General features: G+C 41.4%; 1 protein-coding gene across 3 annotated transcripts in view; it reads left to right on the top strand.

The window, feature by feature from the left end:
- BRINP2 (BMP/retinoic acid inducible neural specific 2) overlaps positions 1 to 25,398 on the top strand; it is a 110,704-nt gene that overhangs the window by 10,740 nt on the left and 74,566 nt on the right. The window contains exon 1 of one of the 3 annotated variants that reach the window (XM_032291316.1): positions 184 to 262. The exons of the other annotated variants lie outside the window; for them this stretch is intronic. The gene's annotated coding sequence lies outside the window, so the exon portion shown is untranslated. Of the gene's footprint in view, positions 1 to 183; positions 263 to 25,398 lie in introns of those variants that run through there. 3 annotated transcript variants of the gene reach the window in all.

Genomic DNA, 25,398 nt, shown 5'->3' with positions numbered 1-25,398 from the left:
CAGGAGCAGGTGGCTGACGGGTCGTGCCGGTGGGTGGCGGGGTCTTGGGAGGCGCCCGGGACGCGCCTCTTCTTTCTGCCCTCTGCGACCTTTGGGGTTTGAGCCGCGAGGGACGGACGGCAGAGCAAGCGCGGCTCCTCCGGAAGCCTCGGGGCACTGGAGACCCCTAGAGGCGCGAAGCCGTGTTACAAGCCCCCGGCCGCCGAGGCGCCGGCGAGATTCTTGGCCCGGAGGTTGCGGAGGAGTGGCCGGTACCTCACCTGTAAGTACACTCCCGCAAGCTCGAAAGGGACAGCAGGGGACCCGTGTGTGCGTGCGCGTGTGCGGAGAACGAGCGGGGAGGGACAGTTACATTGCAGAAGCAATCCTGCCTGGAGCTAAGCGGATTAGCCCTGTCCGGTTCCTCCCTCCCAGCCTGCCTCAGCTCCCCGCCTGCAGCCACTCAGCCCGTGCAGCCATCCAGAGACTGCCCTCTCTGGCAACTCCCCACCACCTCCATCAAGATAATGGCTTTCCCTCAGGGCCCTTCACACCTCTCAGTAACCTGATCAACTAATTTGTGTTAAGGTATTAATGACTAATAATGATTTAATGTGCTGCCCTCCCAATTAACACTGGAGCATTTCAAAAGAGAAATTCACAGATTTTAACCCAAGTGAGACATGGTGCTCTCCCTTTCTCAGAGGAATTGTGGGCCCTTCAAAACGAACCGTGCAGACAGCTGCCGATTCTGGACATACGCTGCTTCACTCCTGAGATTAGCAGTGTTCGGAGGCTTTATGCAGAGGCTCAAGCAGAATTTCCCAAAGAGGGATGCTCTGATCTACAATCTTTAAAGAACACACCCGTACAGCTTTAATGAAGAGAAGAAATCTGGTGCCTCAATATCATGTCTCTAGAAGTTCGATGGTTTTTTGCTCCCACATGTGGCAACAGTCATTGAGAGAAGAGGCTCAGGCGTGGTGAACTTGGGTTCAAGCAGGCTCTGCTATGTATCATCTGTGTGATATTGCCAAGTTGCTACATTAGCCTCAGGGTGCACATCTGTGAAATGGATGTGATACAACTCACATCACAGGCATCACAGGGTTAGTTTGAGTATGAACTAAAATAATGCAGAATTAGCACTCATCAAGTCTGATACGTAGAATGCTCCATAAATGACAGTTCTTTTTCTTAATCTTAGATTTTTTTTTTTTTCCGCCCTGTCTCAAACTCTCAGTGCAGGGCAGAATGAGAGTTTATTTTTAATTAACTCTCATGTTAATTAAATTAACTCTCATATAAATTATTATTTTAAATAATAAACAAATACAGCATTTATTTATTATTTAAAAGCAGGGTGAAGCAATCCAGCCTTCTAGGCATGGTTCGGTAATGAACTAGAATTCTTTTCAGGTGATGGCACTGTATGAGCTTTTTTTTTTTTTTTTTTTTTTTTTTCTGCTTGGTTTCTTTAAATGTATCTCACAAATGCAGTGAGCAAAATGGATTTGGCAGTGACTTAAAAAGACTTAATGTATTTTGGAAAAAAAAAAAGCCACAACAAAAACTAGTTTGTTTTTGTGATATATAGTTCATGTGATATGACAAAAATCCATTTTTATGCTTTGGAAAGTTGGCTAATTTTAAAACAGTTGACACACGCCATATGCAGATAGAGTAATGATGGATTTTGCTCAGGCAAACAACAGAAGAACACAGGGCCAGCAATAACTTTGTTAGGGCTTTAGTTTGGTTAAATTCTTATTTGATGGGCAGACCTGCTGCATGAAGGAGAGGAGAGTGACAGGAAAAATGGACTCATCATGGCTTCAGGTGATGGAGTCAGATATTTGATCATAGAGACCCTAAGCTTAGGACACAGACACTGTGTTTTCATTAAATCAGTGAGAAGAGACTTGGGAATGTACCAGTGTAACAAGCTTATGTTCAAGAAAGTGAGCAGTTTATGAAGATATTTTCTGGATGAAAGGTGTGGATGGTGCAAAGGATACTGAATTGGTGAGCCACCATGTTAAACTTTCCCTGGTCATTCCTCCTGTTGGAGACATGAATAATTTTTGAACTTCAAATACGGTTTATAATGTGCTTTGGGTTCCTCTGGTTTATAGTTCTGCATAAATCACACTGAAAAGGGAATCCCACATATTTTTGATTACTGCTATTTAGGGAAAAGAGGCTGCATATGAAAGTAAGACACTACAAAGATGGCACATTCAATGAGAAATAATTATGAAAAGCTTAAAAAGAGACAAGTGCTCTATTATTTTGATGTCCTTCCACTTTCAGCTCCCTATACACATGGAGATACCCAGTTCCTTATGGGCCGATAGTATGCAATCTCCTTGACTCAAAAGAGCTTTTGGCTTTTATTTTGTTTTACTTTATTTCTTTCAAGGCATGATTTAATTAGTGACTGCAGAGGAAAAAAGCTGAACCGCTTAGAGGAGGTTTATGGTTAGGTCTGTAGGACTCAGCAATTTGGCATTCTAATCCTGCTATTTCTCACCTTAAACTGAACAGAGTCAGTAGGGCTTTCCCCCCATAATTCATTCAGTTATTAGGTTTCCCCTCCTCTTACTTTTCACTCTCATCCTTTGCTTCATCTGATTTTGTGTGGATGTGGTTCCCTACTACATGGTTCTCCCCAGCCCTCAGGATAGCAAAAAACAAACAAAACCAATATCTTGGTGGCTCATTCATGACCAAGCCATCTATAAAATTCCTTCTCTCCCTACTTTAATTCCTAGAATGAATCATCTGTCTCTCATGTGAACTTGACTACTAAGATGACTGTAGCCAAGGTCCTACAATGATGCTAAGACAAGAGGCCAAGTAGTGTGTCTACTTTTTTTTAGATTATAAACTATAAACATTTTGAAGACAGAATCTGAGTCTTTTTAAAAAATCATTTTTTTCCTAGCTCCCTGGCACAATACCAAACACAGGGAAGATTTTTACATTTATGCAGTTAAAAATAAAATAGCAAAAACCTCAATACCTCATCATCTACCCTACCACACCCATTTTCATTAAGATATGGGTTACTAGAAAGTTAACAAGAATCTTTCCTATTAAGGATATTTAGTATTCAGGATTCCAAATGTATACAATTGCGAAATTAGGGATGTGTTTCCTTTAAGGCAGTGATTCTCAAAATGCAATGTGCACCTGGGGATCTTGTTCAAATGCAGAATCCCCAGACCCTCCTCCAGAGAATCTGATTCTGTAGGTCTTGCGTGAGATTCAGAAAACTGAATTTTAACAAGCAGATGATACACAAACCACACTTTGAGAGATATCATTTTAAGGCAATCCAAATGAAATGTTACCCATACTCAGTTTGGTAGAATATTAATGTTGCTTAAGTGGTTAATGGCTGTCATGTTGGAAAAAAAGATTCTGTGATTAGAAAAGTTGGAGAACCTGTCCTCCTTGGCACCCATCCCCTCATATGCACTCAGAGGTTCACAATGCACTTATCACGTTAGAGGGGTCTGAGGTCTACAATAAAGAAACATGCTTTATCTTTGTTTAGCCAAGTATTTCCAATATATCTTGACCTTAAAACTTTTTTTGATCTTATTGCCAAACACCTATACTTCCATGAATTTGGCATGGAAAGTGCTGCTGTAAGGCGGAAGGATCCACTTACAGGAAGAGGGTGGTATTACAACCCAGCCATATTATCTCTATTAAATTTCCAAAGGAGAGAATGAACAAAGTGCATGCTGAGTTGGAGGGAAATCAATAATCATGTGCGATATCTTACAGCCTGGAGAAGTATTTCTTAAAATAATCATTATTTATCAAACATTTAATACTTGTTGGGCACTAGTTCATATTTTTAATATGCATTAACTCATTTAATTCTCAGAACAATCCTGTGAGTCAGACACTTTTATTATTCCCATTTTACTGAAGAGGAAACTGAGACACCAAAAGGCTCATAATTCCCTAAAGATCACAAAGGTAGGAAGTGACAGAGTGGAATTTGAACCCAGGCAGTCTGCCTTGAGAGGCTGCGCTGTTCACAGCTCTATCAGACAGCCTCTCCTGTAGTAGCAGCGTTCTGGAAATTACTGCCAGTGAGGAATGAGCTCCCATTAGACATAACCTGTTCGGGAGCCATGCTGTTTCAGTGCTGCAGGACACTCCTCTATACATGAGGGCCTGTGATCATTGCCCTTTATTCAGCAGATAATTTATTATAATGACTGCCTGAACCTCTGAAAGATTTTGCTGTACTTAAACACAAAATATGCTTAGCAAAACAACCTGACAAGGATGATTCATGGATAGCAATTAAGTGCAGAATCTTGTGCCTACCAAATCCCAAATTGGGTTGAAGATCTGGTCATTCTGCGGACACCTTGATATGGAATACAGTAGGCTGGCCCTTGTCACTCCACCCCACTGTCCACCCTCTCATTGTTCCTGGGCACAGGAGGTGTCGCTGAAGGGGCAAGCACAATGGATGATACAATTCCAATTTTGGCTTTTGGCAAATTGCTTCACCTCTGTGCCCCTTAGTTTCCTAATCATAATACAAAGAAAAAAAAAGGAGGGGAGGATAGACTAATGATAACCATTAGGTTGGTGCAAAAGTAATTGTGATTTTTTGCTGTTGAAAGTAAAGGCCAAAACTGCAAATACTTTTACCCCAACCTAAAACATTGTTGTAAGCCCTATATATACATATGGCTTATTCCAGTGTTTGGCACAGGGCGGTATTTGGCTTCTTGTGCTGTCAGGTCCTGAGGGTGAGATCACTCCTTGTCAGTGCCTTTGAAGGTATTAACGTAGCAGTAATGGAGGTCAAAGTTAGGACCCTGGAAAGTGAGAGGAAATTGAAGAATAAAACTCTTGGCTTCCAGATCCTGGATCTCTTCCAAAATGCATGGGGAATGCGGGACACTGGGCCTTATAATCCAACCAGGATTCCCGGTTACTTTAATTTTCCCCTTTGTAAAAATATGAATAATACTAGTTGTAGGCATATCCCACTGGGAACATTGCATCTTCTTCGTTAACAAATGCTGGAGAAGTAGCACATGACACTGAGGGAGCGTTTCTCAAAGAACCAACACATTCCAGGCATCATTTCAGACAGTCCACAAATATGAACTAAACAATATGCCCCTTTTAATGGCGATTTAGGCAAGTTCGTTCTTGGCCTGAGATTACACAAGTGGGAGAGGCAGAGTCCAAACCTAAGTCAGATCTGTCTGACCCAAACTGCCAATTCTTCCTCTCAGCCACTTAGAAAAGATCTGCGGAGGGGAAGTGGCAGGAGGGACAACTGAGGTCTGGCTCTGCAGTGATGGATGCTTAGAAAGAACCATTTCAAAGCCTATCAGGATCTTTGGAAAATCAGCCTTCCCAGTGACTTTTCTCCTTCTACCTCAAATTTTGTGGCTTCTCTAACTCAACTCTTTCCTACCCTTGTATGTGGTTCCCCCCACTCCCCGCCCACCATGCCTAACAGAAAATGCTTATGGCATATCCAGGCTGGCTGGCTTATCATCAGCCACCAGTCCCAGAAGCATAGATTGAGCTATCTGGTCTTGGTCCTTGGTCTTCATCCTTGGCTACTTTATGAACTTGTTCCTCTGGACCCAGACCTTTTGGCAATGATGAAGAAGAGCAGAAGTTTTTATCTTCCCAAACTAAGCTGATTCACTTGCTAAAATGGATCCTTCTTATGCCATTTTCCTTTGACTCACACCTCACACATCCTGAGGGCAGGGTCAGGCACAAAGTGAGGACAGAGCCTTGCAGCTTCTGGAGCTTCATATGAAGCCTGAGGATCAGCTTGCAAGAAGCAGGAGAAGGGGGCATTTAACCAAAGCAGGCCTCGTGAAGGCCTCTCAACCACTCAGGTGTATTGACTTCCATCCGCTCTTGTTCTGCTCTTACACGGTGAATTCCACTTATTTGATTATGTAGCAGGTAGTTAGGACTATGAGCTCTCAAAACCAGGTTGGCCACGGATTCATTATTGCTGGTTGAAGCTAAGAGATAGGTACAGAGGAGCTCACCATATGATTTTTTTCTATTTTTGCATATGTTTGGAAATGTTCTATAATTTAAAAGATTAAAAAACAGTCCATGGATTCTGGAGTGAGAGAGTCTTGAGCTAAAATTCCAGCACAACTGTTTTCTTGGTGTGTTACCTAGGGCCAAAGATTTAAATTTTCTGAGCCTCGGTTTTCTTATCAATAAAGTCGAGATAATATCTATCTCAAAGTATTATTGTGAAAATTAAATGAAATAGTGAAACAAGCTATGCACAGCGACTGGCCCATAGTGGCTTGATAAATAACAACTATCATTCTTGCTGTTATTATTGTTATCTGTCTCGTTAGCACCATTTTGTGACTTCCTTACAGCAGGTACTGTAACTTACTCAGCTTCTTATTCATTCCATCCAGTTCAATTTCAAGCTCATATAACAAGAATCACAAATATTTATTGAGTTCTTTTGAGGTGCCAGGCACTTTCTAAGAGCCAGAGAAAGAGCAGTAATAAAGCAGACAGAAAGTAGCATCCCTGCCCTTGTGAAGCCTATGTTTTGGTTGCCGAAGACAAACAATAAACAAAAAATAATAATAATTAATGAGTTGTATTTGTTGTTAGAAGGTGGTAAGTTCAATGGAAAAAATATATATAGCAAAGAAGACTAGAGCCCTGGAGAAGGGTTGCAGGATTAATTAAATGGGGTGATCAGGGTAGACCTCAAGGAAGAGGTGACATTTAAGCAAAGACTAGAGGATGAAGGTGGGAGGATGAGCCATGTAGATAACTAGAGAATTTCCATACAGTGGAAAATTAACACATTTTTTTCTAGTAACTGCCCCACGACACTCTTTGATATCTGTTTCACTCTTATATTACTTCAGCTTTTGAGGTATGTGTGTTTTTTCCCACAGTAGGCTTTTTGAGAACTTAGAGCATATTACACTTGACATTTTTGTTCATTCAGAGAGCTCCCTATTCAGTAATATGCGTAGGTTAAAAACTCAGTAATTGTTTATAGAAAATAAGCCCACACCTATCTTTCCTGAGAGTTTTTCTTTTTAAAGCAGAAACTGCAGTGTATAGGTTTATAGTAAAACTCACCCTATCCACCCATACCTTTGTAAAACACTCATATTTTCTAAGTTTCATTCACTTGATATTTTCAAGTTAACTCAAGACAAGGTACGCGGTAATAGTAGAGAAATCCGTAGTTCAGGAGGATTCTTGGAGAGATAAAGAAGTCCGGGATACAGGAAGATGAGGGAGAGACACACTTAATGTCTTTAATGCAGTCCTAACTATGACAAAATATTTTAAAGATCTTAATGCAATTAAGACTTGTGATTATACATTGTATGATCTTAATTGAAAGCAATAGTTTCTGTTAGACTTGATTCTGAAAACCCAAATGACCAAGGAAGTAAGATTAGATTCTGAAAACCCAAGGACCATGTTAATAAAGGAAGCTGAATAAAAAGGTACTTGGGATTTTCTTTCTTTCCTTCTTTCTTTTTGGAGACAGAGTCTCACTCTGTCACCCAGGCTGGAGTGCAGTGGCCGGATCTCGGCTTATTGCAACTTCCACCTCCCGGGTTCAAGCGATTCTCCTGCCTCAGCCTCCTGGGATTTTCTTATGATGCAGCTTATAAGATTTTCTGCCATGGAGTCATTTGATAGGTGAGACTTGTTTGTTAACAAGGTCCACTTGGTAACTGGTACCTTCAGTGACCAAACCTCCCAGAATAGGGCTCAGGATGGCCCTGCCTCTGGCCAAGCCTCTGTCCATAGTGAATGTTGTAGAGAGGTGACAGAATGAATCATTTGATCACTGTCACTCTCTTCCAGAAAAGGGCCATAGCCAACAATGGTAAATTACCTGTAGGCTGGTTATTTACCTTTAGGCTTATTACAGATCCAAACAATCAGAGTTACTAGTCTGTTCTGAACATAGACTAAACCCTGTCTGGAGCTAAGACATCTTTTGATCTTTTACCTCCAGCAATATAAATACTTCTCAATTTGGGAACTAGGTAACATTGATTATTACTTTAAACAGAGGCCTCTACATTGAGATGTTTTGTCCTCATAGAGCCTGATGGAGTAACATGTTGTGCAGCTGCCACTCTCCAGAGAGACTGTCACTAAAGCAGGTTGTCTATCTCCTCTCTTCTAAGGCAATCTCATGAATAAACCATCTTAATGTTAAGTCATGTGCATAAATAATTTAAAATCAGCTTGCAAGCAAAAAGGAAAGGGGAGTATGTGGGACACTGATCACACCATCAGTGTGCTCTTAGCCAAGACTGAGGAGGGTCCATGGAGCTTGGTAACAGGTGGTGCATCTGTAAGTTTCAACTGAACAGAAATTCCCTTACATCTCATTGTCCTCCTTTCTGGAACTCAGTTAACAATGGACAAGGCCTGATAAAATTCCAGCTTCCTCAGACTATCCCCATCTTTTCTTTTCTGCTAGGCTGACTCCAGACTAGAATGACGGGCAAGTTGCCTTCAGAAGTAAATATAAATCTCTAACTCCTTATATGGGGGAACCCTCCGTAAATCTCTCCAATCTTTCAGCTGAAAGGCTGCTAAAACTCTATGGGGAAGAACTCTCTCTTGTTTCTGAACCTGTCTCTCCCCTCGCTCACTTTTTCTCACTAGGCTGGAGTTATGTGACATTTAAAACATGTCCTTTCAAGACTATTTACCCATCTGTCCCCTAGAGCAGTCCCTATCCCTCAGTCTTGCTCTCTTCCACATATATTTCAAGTTTAGCTCTTTCTGCTTATGTCACACTTCTCTGCAATCTCTTTCTCTTGTTCTTTGTCAGCCAGCAAAAATCTCCCTCTTCCCATCTCCGAAACAGCCTACGTACCATCTGTTGAGGTTGGCAGTCTCCCATTCTCTCCTCTCCTTGTTCCCCTGGTGGGAGTAAGTAAAGGGGGAGTTAGATCCCTCTTTGGAGCAGCTATAGGCAAACTGGACCCTTCTGATAGTTCTTCAAGAATGGACCTTTGTTTCATAGGACAGGAAGTGAGTGTTGGGTCCCAGTCTGTCTGCTTGGATTCAGGCAAAGTGATATGCAGTCAGGTATGGTTAAGAGAACAGAATTCAGGGTCAGATTGCCTGGTTTCAGTTCTGGGCTTCATTAGTTGTGTGATTGTGGGTGAGTCATTTTAACAGATCTAAGCTTCTTCATTTAGAGAATGCAGATGACCTTTGTGTATCTCCCTCATAGGGTTATGGTGAGGACTAGTAAGACAATTTAGGGCTTAGCACTGTTGCTTGGTCTATAAATGTGAGCCCTTATTATCACATCATCCTAAACCAATGCACAAAGACCAGTATTTCCCTCAACAGTCAAGAGAAATACCCCAAAACATTCATATTGCAAAGGGCCCTGGCTGTGTCATCAACTCTCCAGAGAGCATTGTCCCTCCAGGAAAGTATGATGTCTTTATTGGCTCCTCAACCGCAGAGGTAGTTTACACACCTAGGATCTCAATGCTAAAAAGTGCTATCTAACTGAATAAGTGGAGATTTGCACATAGAGCATTTCTGAGGCTAAATTTCAGAGGACAGTTCAGTCTTGGTTTGGGAATGCTTTTTAATGACAAGCTCTGTTATCTAGTGCTCTTCCTCTGGGAAATCCATTGCTTAATACATCTCAAGCTAAACTGCATAAGACTCCAGAGAATGTGAGAATGAGAACAAACTGTAGTAGCCCTTGGGGAGATAGGACTTAATGGCCTGACAGTCCCTTTCTTTTTTCTTTTTCTCTCTCTCTCTTTTTTTTTTTTTTTGAGATAGAGTCTTGCCTTGTTGCCCAGGCTGGAATGCAATGGCACAATCTTGGCTCACTGCAACCTCCACCTCCTGGGTTCAAGCAATTCTCCTGCCTCAGCCTCCTGAGTAGCTGGGACTACAGGCACCCACCACCATGCCTGGCTAATTTTTTGTATCTTTAATAGAGATGGGATTTCACAATGTTTGCCAGCCTGATCTCGATCTCCTGACCTCGTGATCTACCCGCCTTGGCCTCCCAAAGTGTGAGGATTACAGGGCTGAGCTACCGCACCTGGCCCTGGCAGTCCCTTCCTAAATTTGGTTCATTTGATTCATGTGTCTTTCACCTCTAATGTGTGCAGAAGGGACTTAGACTGGAAACCCAATAATGTGCAGTTCTCCAACTACATATTTTTAAGCTAGAAATGTACAATGAATAGTCCTTACAAAGAGAAGACCTATTTCTATGTTATATAAAATATGTATTTCTTCTTGTGTTTTCTTTAATACATACCTTGATTTAACCTTACATTAAAAATAAAAGAATACAATGAAAGACCATATTTCTTTCAAATAGGTTTAGAAGTGGCATCAATCAATTGGAATAATGAAAATAATGGGAAACATCTTAAGTGTGGGATTCATGTTCACAGTGGAGCGATTATTCAATAATTGCTCTGCTATGAGCAGACATAATAGGGGTCTCCTGTAAACCTAATTTCCTCTCGTTACTTCTCATCTCCAGTGGTGAATCTTCATCAGTCTCCTAAAATTAAGAGTTAAGTTCTGATTTGAATCTCCTTTAACAAGAAAAAGGTTGACTTTTTGCGGTAGGGATAAGACACCTGGGTTTTTTAGTTGATGGCCCACTGCATGTCGCATCATGTCTCTCAGTGTACCAGGGCATGCTGACTTCTACTGCAGATGAATGGGCCTGGGAATTATCAAAGGATTAGTCTAAGAAGGAAATGATTTACAGAAGTATAGGTATGAGATTAGAGAGACCACTGTGAAAGCTGTTTGGTCTCCAACTCAGTCTAACTTATTTTTTTCCCTTCCCTCTGCCTGGATCTGTGCATATATATTGGTTTGTGGAGAGGAAATGAGCCCATCCTGGCTTTAGTCTTATTAAGAATATCACTCATCTCCCTGGTACAGCTGAGTTTCTACTTTTATTACTACCAGTGACCAATGGCCAGACCTTAAGCTCAATTTTGGATTATTTATAGTGGTGAGTGAGAACCTGAAGAAATGTAACTCACAGAACACTTAAAACTGATTTTACCCAGCCCTTTCTACAAACGTCTCATTAGAGCAATGAACAAAGGCAAAATAGATTAAGTTTTATCCTGCTCTGCCAATACACTGAAATGAATACACAGTCAGATAGTTGAAAACTGTTGGCCGGTAAAGAAGCCAATATCTCAAATAACTAAAACACAGACTAGGTTTAGGAGTGATCTAAGATTGAGTAGCACAAGAATAAGTAAAATTTGACCGAGGTAGGAGCCAGCCTGCAAGGAGTGTATGGTGAATCCATTACATTGAACATAAGGACCCCACGATAGCAAACCACTACCCATGGGGGGTAAAGGAACCACAGAGAAGTAAACCCACCTTGGCCGTAAAGCATAAACTGCTTATGGATCCAGTCTGTGTCCACAGGCAGTGTGGTAAAAACTGGGGCTGTTTCTTCTCCCTTTCTATCTGTTTTCATGATGAAGATCTCATTACAAACCATTCGTTTCACCTACCCTACAGTCTAAGCCATGAACATGTGATGATGAAAGGAAGAATCCAAAGCTCCCAATAGCACTGTCATGTTTCCAAACAGTTTTGATCAGCAATAATAAATGCCTGTATCTGAGCAATTGCAAGCTATTTCTTAGGCTGTGAGGGGGAGGGACTAGAGAGACAATTAGACAAATATCATCTGTGTTATCTTATTGAAAGCAAATGTCTGCCTTATGTTAACGGCATTTATAGGATCCAAAGAGGTAATACTAATGGAATTATAGGGGATGTGGCCAGGAATGCCCAACAGGCATCTGTGGTAATTCAATTAGGAGAACCTTCAGGAACCATATAATTGCACGAAATTTTTAGTTTCCTCCTCATTAAGTGATTTCACAAAATTTGTATCTGTCTCTCTCTCTCTCTCTCTTTTTTTTTTTTTTTTTTTTTTTTTTTTTTGAGACCGTTTCCCTCTTGTTACCCAGGCTGGAGTGCGATGGCGCAATCTTGGCTCACCGCAACCTCCATCTCCTGGGTTCAAGCAATTCTCCTGCCTCAGCCTCCTGAGTAGCTGGGACTACAGGCATGCGCCACCATGCCCAGCTAATTTTTGTATTTTTAGTAGAGACGAGGTTTCATCATGTTGACCAGGATGATCTTGATCTCTTGACCTCGTGATCCACCCATCTCAAACTCCCAAAGTGCTGGGATTATAGGCTTGAGCCAGCGCGCCCGGCCGTATCTGTCTCTCTTAGCATGGAGAAGGAAATAAAAGAGTGCCGTTTCTTGAAATTGAGCCATGCCACTAAAACATTCCTCAGGTAGAATTTAACAGAGAAAACCCTGCTATGTCCAGCACGTGCCCACACTGCAGGCTGAGGTCTTTACAACAGGCATTGGGACATGTATAGAATTGTATGGTTCTGTGCTTGTGTTTCCCATCACATTGTGAAACTATGTTTAAAAAGGCTGTTGAGTGAGGTGCGGTGGCTCACACCTGTAATCCCAGCGCTTTGGGAGGCCGAGGCGGGTGGATCATGAGATCAGAAGATCAAGACCATCCTGGTCAACATGGTGAAACCCCATCTCCACTGAAAAAACAAAAATCAGCTGGGCGTGGTGGCAGGCACCTGTAGTCCCAGGTACTCGGGAGGCTGAGGCAGGAGAATCGTTTGAACCAGGGAGGCGGAGGTTGCAGTGAGCCGAGATCATGCCACTGCACTCCAGCCTGGCAACACAGCGAGACTCCATCTCAAAAAAAAAAAAAAAAAAAAAAAAAAGGCTGTTGGTGTTGGGAAGAAACCCAGCTATGATCTGTTCCAATCTTCTCATTTTATTTAGGAGGGAGCAAAAGCTCAGGGGAATAACTTGTTCAGGAGGGTGACTTGCTCAAGGTCACTGAACTAGTTCTTGAGAAAAGTGGCAAGTAGCAACTGGAACCCAGTTCCCATTCTTTCCAATCCATGGCCCTGGACTATTACATTGTTGCAATGGAAATGCTGGTATTAGAGCTAGACAGACAACTGACACACAAAGATGCTAATATGTCTCTGAGATGTTTGGCTGTATTTCTTATTGTTTGTATCATGTAGAAAGAAACAACAGTGAGATTCTGTATCTCCTGTCATTATTCAATAGGAGAGATTATGGGAGGCTTTTTGTTTTCTGTTTTTCTCAATAACATTTTTAAAGCAACTTGTAGGAAAACAAATTTTCTATTCCAACACCTTAAAAATCTTTTTACAGACATGATCTTAGTCCTGGTTCCTTCTGCGAGCAGGATATTTCACTCTGCCATTGTTTTGTTATCCATCATCCAAAGAGGATAGATAATGAAGTTCTTTCTGCCAAGGAAATGTTTCTGAGAACCTGGGTCCAGACGAGGACACTGGGCTGTATCTTGGACTGTGCTTGAAAAGGACATCCATATTTTAAATGGACAGGATCACAAAGATGAGAAATGTTTATTTGCCTGGTATCAGGAATGGGAATGAGATGCATTCTTAATTTGCAGGCAAAACCTTGTGTCTAACCATTTAGTGTATCAAATCTTCTTCTATCCCCTTTTGATTTTGAAAAAAATGAAAGGCTTCATTTTTTTCCCTCTCTCCTGAACAGCTACCCATGACTAAGAAGATTTAACTCTCTTTCCATACATTTATGGGTGTCTCATACACATTTGCATATGGATAGAAAATGTAGGGCTATTCAGTGATGAGACTCTGTGTGTGTGCTTGTGTGCACATGAGTGTAAAGCATACTCATCAGGACCTGTGTGTCCCAGTAGTCTCTGGTCCCCTTAAGAGGCTCTGCACTCTCTCCAGTGATATTCTACTAGTTGGAAATTTTGGGGATTTTCTTGTTAAGACGTCATCTTCCAGGCCTCATAACAAAATAATTTCCACTCATTCATTAATTTTCTCATTGTTTCACCAAGTATTTCTCAATCATCTATTGTATGGCAAGCAAGATGGCAGGACCTGCAGGCATAAAATTTAAAAACTGACATGATCACCACCCTTAGAAAGCTCACAGCCCTGAGTTTTTTCTAAATAAAGCCCACTCATCTTCACTGTCCTCTTTGTTAGTCATTATATTTGGTTCTAAATGACTTTTTATCTAAATATAAATTATTCTCTCAAAGGACAAATATTTGACACCATTAATTATATTTACAAGAATGTGCTTCGGGTTTTGGAGGCACTTCCAAAAATATTATTGGGTCATTGCCATATCCCTGTAATAAAACAGTGTACCTAAGGGACTTTTGTGATAAGCAAAATTCTCCTTTTGGATGTTTCAGTTCTGGCATATTTTGCAAAGATTGTTACTATTTTATAGCCTAATCTTAGGCTCACATACTCAGGAGCAGCCAGAGGCAGACATGCTAAGGTTAAAGCATGCATCCAGCATCCTGCCTTTCCTTTTAGATTTTTTTTCTCCCTCTTCTGTGACCGCTTTCAACCTCAAAGCACTGAGTCCTCCTATGTTGTTTCTTATTTCAACTGAGTTTGAATCTTCAACTGCCACTCACTGATTTTGTGACTTTAGGCAACTTATTTAACTCCTCTGGCTCAAGCAAAGTCAAACTAACACCAATGCTCGCAAGCTGGGAGGGAGTCAGTCCCTGAAAAGCAGCTGACAGAGAGCCAAGCCAATCTCAGGATGTCAAGGGGTAAAGCAGAAGTCACTGAGCAGTGGGGAACAGAACACACCAAAAGCCAAGTGGAAAAAAACGTGTGGGGCCCAAGTCATGGATGAATAGTAAAATTGCCCTGTAGGTAGCATTGTTGATAACAGATAGGCCAAGAGCAAAAAAACCTGGCAGATGGCGTTTTGCTGATTTGTTGCTTCTTTTAAAAGGATTTGGTGTACTCCCTTCTCTGGGCTGTTGCCTCAAAGCATTTGTAAAGAATAATGATACCTTCTTCCCTGGGTTATTTTAAGATTTTGATGACACACTGAATATGAAAGTGCTTTGAAAACTGTAAAGTGCTCTACAAATGCTAATTTCTCTATTTACCCCTTTTCAAAACTGCTCAAAGCTGGCAATTTATAGTAGGATAAGAGAAACAAATTCATGGTCAGGACGATGACTGATAATGTTGAATGAAATGTGCATTTCAACGAATTGCATTTTCCTAGCTCAGTTGGTTCAACCTGTATATACTTTAGACTCACCTAATGAACTTTGATGCTTACCAGTGCTCAGGCAGAGATTCTGCACTGATTGGTTTAAGGAGGGGCCCAGCTATCCATGCGGCTTAAAAGGTGATTCTAGGCTGGGAGCGGTGGCTCACACCTGTAATCCTAGCACTTTGGGAGGCCAAAGTGTGTGGATCACCTGAGGTCAGGAGTTCGAGACCAGCTTGGCCAACATTGTGAAACCCCATCTCTACTAAAAAATACGAAAAATAGCTGGGTATATTGATGGGCACCTGTAATCCCAGCTACTCGGGATGCTGAGGCGAGAGAATCACTTGAACCCAGGAGGCAGGGGTTGCAGTGAGCTGAGATTATGCCATTGCATTCCAGCCTCGGTGACAAGAATGAAAACTCCATCTCACAAAAAAAGGAAAGAAAAGAAAAGAAAAGAAAGAAGGAAGGAAGGAAAGAAGGAAAGAAAGAAAGGAAAGAAAGAAAGAAAGAAAAGAAAGGGAGAGAGAGAGAGAGAGAGAAAGAGAAAGAGAAAGAAAAAGAAATGCAAATTCTTAGCCCCCACCTCAGACCTATTGACTCAAAAGCTCTTTGGGCATGCTATAGCTACCTGTCTTTTAATACGCCCCTTGGTTGAGTCTGATGTACACACATGCTTAAGAATCATTGCAGGAGGGGAAACTGAAACAGAGGTTAAGTAATTTGCTCCAAGTCATTTAGAGACTAAATAGCAGAAGGATTCAAACCCAGGAAATCTGGTTCAGAGAACCCACTCTTAACTTCTGTGCTGAAAAGAAGAAAAAAATCATCCCATCCTGCTATGAACTGAATTGCTCCCCCCAACCCTGTTCATGTGTTGCAGCCCCAACTCTGGAATGTGACTGTGTTTAGAGATAGAGTCTTTAGGAGGTAATTCAGGTGGAATGAGGTGAGAATTTTGGCCCCTGTATTAGTCCATTCTCACATTGCTATAAATGCCTGACACTGAGTAATTTATAAAGAAAAGAGGTTTAATTGGCTCACAATTTTGCGGGCTGTATAGGAAATAGGAAGCACATTGGCTTCTGCTTCTGGGGAGGCCTTAGGAAGCTTCCAATCATGACAGAAGGCAAATGGGGAGCAAGGTGTCTCACATGGCCAGAGAAGAAGCCAGAGAGAGCAAAGTGGGAGGTGTACACACTTTTAAACAACCAGATCTCACAAGAACGCACTCACTAGCATGAGAACAGCACCCAAGGGATGATGCTAAACCATAGATGAAGGGTCTACCCTTATGATCCAATCACCTCCCAACCACACCCCCCTCCAAGCTGGGGATTACAGTTGAACATGAGATTTGGGTGGGTCACAGACCTAAACCATATCAGATCCTGATCTGGTAGGGCATGGTTTTTTAAAAACAGAGAGAGAAGCCATATGAAGACATAGTGAGATGGTGGCTGTCTGCAAGCCAGGAAGGGAGTCTTCACCAGGAAACAAACTGTGCTAGGCCTTGATCTTGAACCAGCCTCTACAACTGTTAGAAAATAAATTTCAGTTGTTTAAGCCACCCAGACTTTATGTTATGGCACTCAAGCAGAATAAGATGCATACCCACCAAAAAAGAAAGAAGATCATATGCAAAAGGGACAGAGAAAAGAGAGACCATAGAATTTACCTGAATCCTTGAATGAATTGGATGGGGAATAAGGTGTGCTGGATGAAGAGCAGGTGATGAGGTATGAGGATGTGATGAGAACTAAAACTAGAGTGATTGAAGCTAGGTCCTAAAGGCCTTGAAATCAAGAAAAAGGTGTTTACACTTTTCTTCTTATTTTTCTTCTTCTTCTTTTTTTTTTTTAGTGATGGGGTGTCACCGTATGGGTCAGGCTGGTCTTGAACCCCCAACCTCAGGTGATCCGCCCACCTCTGCCTCCCAAAGTGCTGGGATTACAGGTGTGAGCCACCACGCCCAGCCACAATTTTCTTAACATGAGCAATGAAGAGCTACTGAAGAATTTTAAGCAGATTAAATTTGTATTTTAGAACAATAACTATCAGGGGAAAAAAGATGGATAGGATTTGCTGAAAGGGGTGTGGTGGTGGTAAATTGATGACCTAGGAAGCTGTTGCATGATCCCAGTTTCAAAGCAAAGAAAATGTGAACTAAGGTCATAGAAGTTTGAGACTAACATACAAATATAAGAGGCATTGGGATTAATATGCCTATAGGAAATTTATGTAGAAATGTTCACATATATATTACATCTAAACAGACAAATGGAGAGATTTGTATGAGTATGGATAAAGTTGCATGTCTTTAGACATGTATTAAGCTGTTAACATTCCTTCTTCAGAGAAGCGAAACTGGAGAGGGAAAAAAATAATTACTGTTCCCCTAGGCCCCCGTATTGTTTCACTTACTGCAATGAGCATGCGGTGCCTATTTAATTTTTCAGCAAATTCAACAGTGCTTGTACCTGTACACACACATCCAGTTCTGGAGGTCAGGTGTGAGACCTGGGCTTGAGATGTAAAATTGGGAGACATTACTGTATGGATACTAATGAATCATGTGGGAGTTCAGAACCCTTAGGGAGTCCTCCAAATACGGCAGGCTGGGGTCCACTCTGTTTAAAGGTTGGGCAAAGGAAAGCAGATGAGAACAGAAGAACTAGCCGGAGAAGGGATGCTGGAAAATAGTTCATTATCTTGAGGAAGTGGATTCTTCATCCCTCACCGTATCCCTAGTTCTTGACACATAATAAATGCTCACTCAGTCATTCCACAGTTGTTGGATGAAAGAATGCGTTTCAGGAAGAGCAGTGACTCCAATGTTACATGCTGCTAGAAAAGTCAGGTTAGCTCTGCAAACACCTTCTACATTTGGCAATTAGGAGGTTTCTGAGAGTCAAAAGAAAGAAAAGCCACTTTTACCTTTTTCACCTCTCTCAGTCATTTCTCATATCTGATGTCTCCCTTCCTAATCCTGAAGAGAAATTATACTCACAGATACGTGAACACACACACCATACACATAAGCTTCATGTAGACATTGCATTCTATTTTTGTTCCCGAGGTAATATTTTAGATAAGGGGGAAAAAAAAGCCACCCTTCAGGATTTCATTCATTGTAAGATGGGAGTAGGAGTCGGGGGAGGCATATGTAAAGATCCTTGACCTATTTTAAGATATTTCACCTTATTGCCCCCAAATGGTTGCAGTCATAAACCTTTAAACTTGGCAGCATGATAATTCTCTTAGAGAGAGAGAAATTGTAGGCCAAATTTGAGGAAAATCAATGACCTATTTTCAGTAGGGTGGTGGTTTTGGTTTCCAACTTTGGCCACATACACTAGAGCACTTTTGTTCGACTTTTTAAGGACAGCTTTGCCCCACATGAGTCCAGCAGAGAGAGTGATTATCTGATAACATTCGGTCATCAGCTCCTTCTGAGGTCCAAGTCATAGAGATGAAAGGAGAATGGAGAGGCCACTAACCCTCCCCCAAATGTCCTAGGCAGACTGGAATTGAGAACTATTTTAAGGATACATTCCCATATTTAGTAACTCACAGCATCGGATATAGATTTCGTTTGTATTCAAGTGGAGTCCGTCAGGCTACTGCTGAAGCCCTTTCTTTTCCTTTCTTTAGTGAAGATTCAGAAAAGGCAGACAGCATTTTTGGGGTGAAAAGAACTTCTCAGCATTCTAATTTTAAAATTTTATTTAGGTTGAGAAATTTGAGATTCAAGCATGTCCCAAGATTGTTTTGTTGATGTACAAAAGCAGGACAGGAAAAAAGTAGAAGACTTTTTAAAAAATGCACTCCATTACAGAATATAGCCAACCTCTTTTCTTTTCCTTATTCTTCTCAAGCAATGCATCTGCAGATATTGACGGCTCTACGTGCAAAATATGTAGAGAATCTGACTACTTTTCACCATCTTCACAGCTACATCCTAGTGTAAGCCATCATCATTTGCATCGTTCATTATTCTGACCTCTGAACTGGTCTCTACTTTCACCCTTAGTATCCTAGAATGTTCTCAGGCTGGGTGCTGTGGGTCACACCTGTAATCCCAGCACTTGGAGATAATTCTTTTATTAATGGTGGATCACCTCAGGGTGGATCACCTGAGGTCAGGAGTTCAAGGAGACCAGCCTTGCCAACAAAGTGAAACCTTGTCTCTACTAACAAATACAAAATTAGCTGTATGTGGTGGTGCATGCCTGTGATCCCAGCTATTTGGGAGGCTGAGGCAGGAGAATCGCTTGAACCTGGGAGGCAGAGGTCGCAGTGAGCTGAGATTGCACCCTTGCACTCCAGCCTGGGCAACAAGAGCAGAAACCCTGTCTCAAAAAAAAAAAAAAAAAAAAAAAGAAAAAAAGAATGTATTCTTAACATAGCAGCCAGAATGAGCAGCACAATGTCACACTCAGATGAAAATCTCAAGTCCTTATAGAGTCTTGCGAAATCTGCTCATCACTGCCCACCTGACCCTATTCCTCCTGCTCTCCCACTCCCTGCTCCATCGCCACTCCAGCCTCCTGGCCATGCCTCTAGCAAGTAAAGCAGTCTCCTTCCTATATTCATTCCTCCCTCAGCTTGGCATACTTTTTCCCTCTAAATGCCCTTTTTGGTTTCTATCTCATTTGTTTCAAGTCTTTGCTCAAATACACCTATTTCTTGAGTACTCTATATAAAGTGGCACATTCTCTCTCTCCTTGCCCTATTTTCTTCTTCTCTCTGGCATTTATGATCACTTAACACTTTATGCATGTATTTATTTGTGTGTTTACTGTGTATACATACCTCCTCACCAGAATGTAAGCACCATAAGATTAAAGAAGTAATTGATTACTGCTTAACATGTAGCAATTACTCAATATTTTATGAAAGAAATATGAGATAAAAATAATATTCATAGTGCTTCATTATTTATAAAACAAGTATTGTTATAAGTGAAGTAACTCAGGAATGGAAAACCAAATATCTTATGTTCTCACTTATAAGTGAGAGCTAAGCTATGAGGATGCATAAGAATAATACAATGGACTTCGGGGATTCGGGGGAAGGGTGGGAGTGGGTGAGGGATAAAAGACTATGCATCAGGTACAGCGTATACTCTTAAGTGATGGGTGCACCAAAATCTCAGAAATCGTCACTAAAAAACTTATCCATGTAACCAAACACCACCTGTTCCCCCAAAACTATTGAAATTTTAAAAAAAGAAAAAAGAAAATAAAACAGGCATTGCATAGAACCACTGAAGAACCTATCCATGTAACCAAACACCACCTGTTCCCCCCAAACTATTGAAATTTAAAAAAAGAAAGCAATAAATAAAACAGCCATTGAATAGAGCTGGACATCTAAGAGTTTCAGAGGTCTAAACTGATGACCGCACAGCTATGCCTTTAGTTTATTTTCTTCTAACATGTCTTTTAATTGGCTCGAACAGGACTCTTCAGGCAATTTCAGCTTCATCTATTGTGTCATAAAGGACTATTTGTTTACTAAGAGAGAAGGTACACTATTTCTTCAGTTTTCTCTTGAGGCCCTAAAATGAGTCCCTGCCTGTCATTGGAAGTCAAAGATTTTGCCTTGTACTTTTTGTCAGCCTTCACAGCAACGAACACTTTGCTTACATATAGTTAGTTGCCATTGGAGGCTGAGTCAGGAGAATTGTTTGATGCCGGGAGGCAGAGGTTGCAGTAAGCCGAGATCGCGCCACTGCACTCCAGCCTGGTGCCTAGCGAAAGAGCAAGACTCTGTCTCAAAATAAAGAAAAAGAAAAAGAAAAGTTTTTGCTTGAATAGTAAAATTTGTTGGCTATTTGGTTGGCTGACGTTTGTTTGTCTCAAAGTCTATGTCATGAACAGAGCTCCCCGTGGTTGAACCTCCACTGAGGATCTGGACTCATACACCTTGATCTCATCATGACCCACTGGGATGAGGCAAGATTCATGCTCTCATATGAATGCACTGGTACGAAGTGGGGTCCAATATACCATACTCAATTCACTTTTTATTGATTTAAGGAACATTTTTGAGTGCCCTGTATGTGTTAATATGAAAGATACTAGGGCTAAAATGAACCGAAACAAGTAATATGCAGCCTTTTTGGAACTTACTGACTAGCAGGGAAACAGACTTTGACCAAACAATGATCCAAACAAATACGTACATACATAATCGACACGTGCTATGAGTAAGAGAGGTGTGATGTTTCAGAAGGCTATCATCAGGAATTTGACGCTGACAGAGAGATTCCAGGGAGGCATCCTAAAAGCAGTGATGCTGGAACTCAGAATTGTGGACAGAGTAAAAGATAAGTGGAGAGACCCCTCATTGTAGTGCCAATCTTAGGAGCAAGTGCCCTGTGCTTGAAGGCACCAGACCCCTGGCTTTTTAAACCAGAACCTTTGGGGATACAGACAGTGGTATTTTTTTATGGCTTTCCACATAATCCCAGTATCCATCCTGCATTGTAAGAACCACAAGAATAGATGTATTATTTTGCCCTTCACTGTGATAGAAACGACTCGAGATTCTGAAGCTGGTTGGGTATATTGAATTTGAAGCCATTTTGAGACATCTAGTTGAAGCAGTCAGTTAGGTAGAACATAAATCGTGTGAGTTCAGGAGAGGGCCTGGGGTGGAGGTGTGACTCTCATATGCTCTGTGGATAACTGCCCTGTGAAGCCATGGATGGAGGTGAGGTCACAGGGGGTAAAGTATGCAGCAAGAAAGAGAAAAGATCAGCAGCTGAGCTTTGAGAAACTCCAATTGAATGACCAATATAGAAGCATGAGTCTATAAGGAGAGGCCACAGAGCAAGCAGAAAAAAAAAAGAGAGTGGAGCCAAGGGACATAAGAAAAGATCCTTAAGAAAGAGGCAATGGACAAAGGTGTGAAATGGGCTCATGCAAGTGGGCTGGTGACACCAATGCCTGGCTGTCTCCCTAATCAAGGAGGTTGAGAATCTCTTATTACTTTTAATTGAACCCCTAAGCTAGCATCTGAAACTCTTTATCTTTTTTCTCTCATTACAAAGGTAATGAATGTAAAATATAGGAAATTTAGGAAAAACAGATTAGCCAAAATGAAGCAAATTTTAACTACCCATAAACCTACCAGCCAGTGATAATTACAAATAATGTTTTTTTATGTATATATAGAGTCTTTTTCTAAGCAGATATACATTATGTTTAATGGAATAAAAACTTGCATACTATTTTATAACCTGAATTTTTCACTTAATACATCATAAATAATTTTTCATAGTATGTATTCTTGTATAGCATACTTTTAAATGATTGCATTATGCGGTATCATACGTATATGTCATAACTTGCTCAAGCAATCCATTATTTGATATTTAGGTTACTTTGAATTTTCCACTACTGTACTGTAAAGATAATATCATAAAATATAAAATGTGTTTAGGAATATGGTGGGGGAAGTGTCAACAAACAGCACTTCTTTCTTTACCTCTACCCTTTTATTTTTGAGACAGAGTTTCACTCTGTCATATAGGCTGGAGTGCAGTGGCACAATCTCGGCTCACTACAACCTCCACCTCTGGGGTTTAAGCAATTCTCCTGCCTCAGCCTCCCGAGTAGGTGGGATTGCAGGCACCCACCACTATGCCCAGCTAATTTTTATATTTTTAGTAGAGACAGAGTTTCACCATGTTGGCCAGGCTGGTCTCAAACTCCTGACCTCTGACCTCAAGTGGTCTGCTTCAACCTCCAAAAGTGCTGGGATTACAGGTATGAGCCACCGTACATGGCCTTGTTTTTTCTTCAGTAGAATTCCAGTTGAGGAATAAGACACAACTAGAGATCGGCTTCATTCCTGAGAAGAATGAGTGAGTAGAGATAGGATGACCTTGATCTGGAGCCAAATCAGGCTAGACAACACAGGCCTCCCCATTGCCACTTCCCTAAATCTGTGGATTTAGCAGGCTGACCACAGAGGCAGAGCCTGCTGTGCTAAGTTTATTGGGTAACAGAAAACAAGCAGAAAGCCCATCCACTGCAGGCTTTCTAGCTGGCAAAGAGGAAGAATCTAGAACTAACAGGTCAGTATGAGCTCTGTGCTTCTCTCAAACTCACAATACAAACAGTTCTTGGTGAGGAGAGACATCAAGAGTATTTTTCTTGGTGAAGTCTTCTCCTGTGTGGCATCTAGCCTTCAAAATGGCCTTCAATGCTCCTTAGTTCCTGGTACTCACACCCTTGCATAATCCCCTCCCATAGTGTATCAGTGCTGGCCTATGTGACCAAAAGATACAGCAGAAATGATGTAACACAGTTTATATTTATATAACCTACATTTAGGTATATGTGTTTATATTCCTAAACACATTTTATGTTTTATAACATGATCTTTACAATAGTGGAAAATTCAAAGTTACCTAAATGATGTGTGATTTTCAAGGCTAGGTCATAAAAGTCATTATGACTTCTGCATTGCTATCTCTTGGCTCACTCTCTGGGGAAGGCAGATTCTGTGAGACGTGATATGCTGTGAGAATACTCAAGCTGCCCTTTGGAGAGGGCCACATGAAGAGAAATGGAGACCTCCTCCCAACAGCCAGCATCGACCCCCCAGCCTTGACAATGAGCCACTTTAGACCTGAATCCTCTTTCTCCAGTCAAACCTTCAGATGCTTGAAGCCTTGGCCGACATTATAACTATAACCTCATAAGAGACCCAGAGCTAGGGCCACCCAAATTTCTGCCCCACAGAGATTATGTGAGATAGTAAATATTTATTGTTATTTCCAATCACTACGTTTTGTTATAAAGTAAGAAGATAATTTGTTAGATAGTAATAAATCGTTAATATATTCATTCAAAACAAAAGGCGTGGCAAATGATGCTTCCCCTCTCCCAACTAACATCCTTGTAGCTGAATCTTTGTGTACATCTTCAAAATAATTACCCAGATGTAGACTCGCTAGGTGAAAGGAGATGCAGAATTCTGATGTTTTATAGTTAAATCTTAACACGTATCATTTTAGATATCACAGCATTGGCCTTAAAGCATGTGGTCATGTCACCACTACTCTTGCCACACTCACAGACTTGCCTGAAGAGCTGTGTGGAGACAGTGGGACAAGAAGAGGGGTAAGGACAGACAGTGATACGAGTCCCCAAATGTTGGTAGGAAGCATGGAAGGCCCTAGGACATGTGCTGACTTGTGGATACTCGACATGGCTACATTGGCAAATGAGGCTTCAAATGGTGACAGAAGTATTTCTTGAGTGAGATGGAAACACATGGATGGAAAGTCAGTCCATATCTAAGACATACGTGGGCAGAAGAGACTGGGGACAAGATCAAAAGAGACATAGAGCCCCAAAGCAATAGATAATACATATGGCGTTAGAGTCAGAAGGTGTAACAACCACAGGAGAGGGAGATTTCAGCTAATGATTCCATTCATAGCAAGCTGCTCCTGTTGATGGGCAGGAAGCTATAAAGTTCCAACAGTAGCACATCGTGCCTTTCAAAGGCATATTTTTAGAATGCTCCTGATAATGTCTCAGAAGTTGCTAGATCTGAATTAAAAACTCCAGGTCTCTACCTCCCCTCCTTTTCTAAGTAAAGGGTTATTGATTTACTAATGGCCTTTGTATCCTGCTGCAAATAAATCCTATAGAAGAAGAAAGATATTACCTAGAGCCTGAGTGGGTAACAGCTTGGAAAAACCAAGCTCACAGGTAGACCAATAGAAGGCAGACTCTGAGAAAACTTGGAGCCTGAGGCAGAGGAAGGAATCATGCAGGGTAGAAAAGCGGTGTTTAGCGGGGAGAATAGGGCTGCCGGAAACAAATGTTGTCAGAGTTTGCAGCCGTGTAAGGGTGGGCCTGTGGAAGTCCTGCGTGGATTACAGCGTCCTGCTTGCATTTGTTGGAACCAGAGATTTGTCAGAGGAGCAGCAGTGTGCAACCAAGGGTCTCTGGGCTGAGTGGCAAATCTATGCCTTGATGTGGCCCCAGCTCTACCATTAGTTGCCTACATAAATCTAAACCTCATAATCTGGACTCTACATCTTCCTTTATGAAACAAAGGGCCTTTGTGATGAGTGTAGGATTCCAGATGTCAGTTGCCAATATGGTAGCCATTTTCCTGGAATGTTTCTCTAGCTGCATTAGTTACAATTTCTCTTTGGTTGCTTCCCTTTCCCTGCTCCCTCAAAAA

This window comes from Sapajus apella, unplaced genomic scaffold (assembly GCF_009761245.1).
Source record: "Sapajus apella isolate SASKATOON/1434 unplaced genomic scaffold, GSC_monkey_1.0 scaffold25, whole genome shotgun sequence".
NCBI lineage: Eukaryota > Metazoa > Chordata > Mammalia > Primates > Cebidae > Sapajus > Sapajus apella.
Note: the sequence above shows the minus strand (reverse complement) of the source record. Positions and strands in the feature narration are given on the sequence as shown.